The following is a 2,466-nucleotide window of genomic DNA, read 5'->3' as shown; positions in this document are numbered from 1 at the left end:
ACAGCTCACTCTGCTCACACCACCCACCCACCCACCCATCTGTCCTGCTGTGTTTTTGCCAGTAGGCAATTTCCTTGATGGGACTGGCTATAGAACAGTTGTAGGACATGGTTTGCTCTGTGATCGGTGTGGACGCCAGTGGACGCCAGTGGACATTATAATTTGACAGCTATTCAGTACTGTTTACTCGCCTGCTCACAATGGTGTTTGGCCACAATTCTTTGTGCCAATAAAATGTCCTCCTTGTCTTTTTTTAGATCTGTGTGATGTTAGTTCACATATTTGCCAGACCCTGGAAAAAAAAAACATATTGCAAATGTCTGCTTGCAATGAGTTGCATCATGTAGCCTTCTCGAACAAATGACGCATCATCACAGCTCCACAGGAATTTAAGCACAGCGGTTTTATACTTGTTGGGAGGCTTCTAAGAGAGTGATTAAAAAAAGAATGGCCAAAATTGAAGCTGTGGTATGCTGACTAGTAGGCCTATGGGCCTACTAGTCGCTAACGCTTGATCCAACATTTCCCATTGTTCAACTCAAAGCATCTTACGTTAGACCTTCCCTGCCTGTTAAACATTCATGTCTTTCAAACTCAATGCCCTAGACTGTAACACTTATATTGTGTGCCTGATTGATATGATTTGATTAGACCACTTAAATAGAAAAATATGAAACAGTACTCTATGTCATACATTAAAATACATAAATAGTCAGGGATGTCACAATAAAGCCCAAAGACTTATTTCCACTGTGGTCCCTATACTTATGAAGGTAGGCTCATTAAATAACAAGACAGATGCACGGTAGTCTAAACCAAGAAGACAAACTCTTTATCAACTCCAACATTGTCAACGGCAGCGCATTACAGCTTTACCCCTTACCTTTCACAATAAAAGCCCTTCGCTGAGAGGCAACTCAACAAAATACTTTACAGCATGCACATGCACACACATTACAACCCTAAAGTCTTACATAACACTGTCTGGTCTCAATGTAAACCAATGTGGTCATGTGCACTTTCATTGCACATCCACAGGCTACTGCCTTAATAATAACCAGATGACACACTTTTGATGCCAAAAATCTTGGTTTTCCTATTTTCTTTTATATTGTTACAGAATACACAAGTGTGTTTAAATAAAAGTCATCTTATTGATATTTCTTTCCGCTTGTCTTAATTTGCATATTTAGTAGTGACATAATCCAAAAGTAATGAAACATAAGCAATCATTACTGGGATATTCTTGAAACAAGAAAAATTGCACTGCAAACCAATTGATTTTTTTTAACTCCCACTGGCAGCATTGTTTCTTGTTGTCTAAAAAAAAAATAAGTCCCAAGAGCTGAATCCATTGTTAAGGGGGATATTATTTTGCCATGCATGACTATATTGTAGTTTCAGTATTGTGATTTATAAACTACATGAACTTCCATGGTGGTTGGAAGTGTATCCACACAGATTGTACTGGGGCGGTAAAATCAATAAATGCCATTTGTTCATTCTAGTTTGGCACGCCAAGGGCTCCATCTCTCTTAAACTCTTACTATAACTCACTGATGTTCCACTGAGGCAGCACACTGGGCTACAGTTCTATTCCAGGAATGCATGAATCGTTTCTCTCTATGAAAAGGCAGCGAAAGACATCTCGCTGCCTGAACAGCAACTCCTCTTCAGGTCATTCATCCTTCTTTCTCTTTTTCTGTTCAAGAAGAGAGGGACTCGTTCACCATCATATTCTAGGTCCTTGGTTTTTATCCAAGCAGGATTGAAAACTGTCACCGTGAGCAGAAAGCAGAAGGGAGTAAAACCCAAGATAAGAACATGCAGCAGACTGACAGATCAGGGGTCACAGATGGAGGAGAGAGCTCGAGGGAGGGGGGATGGAGTGTAAAAAAAAAGGAAAAACGGAGGGGGATAGAGAATGAGACAGATGGATAGACAGGTAGAGAGAGTTAAATGCCTGGGTGGGATGGAGATAAACTAAATAGAGGGAGGGAGAGAGAGAGTCAAAGGGAAGGCAAGAACATGGGGGAGGATAACAGGGGGGTGCTGGAGAGAGAAAGAGGGAGGGAGAAAAGAGGAGAACTGGAAGGGTGAAAGGACATCCAGCCTCCACTTACAGTACAACACCCATCCCCCATCTCTCTCTCTCTCTCTCTCTCTCTCTCAGGTTAGAGTGCTGAAGCAGATTGTGCTCTAATCCTCAAAGCTACACACCTCCGTTTCTGCTGTGTTTGTGTATTTGACTGTTTGTGTGTCTGTGTGTGTTTGAGAGAGAGAGAGAGAGAGAGAGAGAGAGAGAGAGCGAGAGCAAGATAGAGAGATAGAGATAGAGAGAGAAATAGAAAGAGAGAGAGAGCGGCCAAGTGCTACTCTAACAACCTATTAGCACAGCAGGAGAGATGGCCTTCTCTCTGACACACAGCATGACTGACTAAATGTGTGTTGTGTGTGTGTGTGTGT

General features: G+C 41.9%; 1 protein-coding gene across 2 annotated transcripts in view; it reads right to left on the bottom strand.

Moving 5' to 3' along the window:
* evlb (Enah/Vasp-like b) overlaps nt 1–2,466 on the bottom strand; it is a 67,172-nt gene that overhangs the window by 54,884 nt on the left and 9,822 nt on the right. The gene's annotated exons all lie outside the window — the stretch shown is intronic.

Source organism: Etheostoma spectabile, chromosome 18 (assembly GCF_008692095.1).
Source record: "Etheostoma spectabile isolate EspeVRDwgs_2016 chromosome 18, UIUC_Espe_1.0, whole genome shotgun sequence".
Lineage (NCBI taxonomy): Eukaryota > Metazoa > Chordata > Actinopteri > Perciformes > Percidae > Etheostoma > Etheostoma spectabile.
The sequence above is the reverse complement of the archived record's forward strand: the minus strand, read 5'-3'. Positions and strand labels throughout refer to the sequence as shown.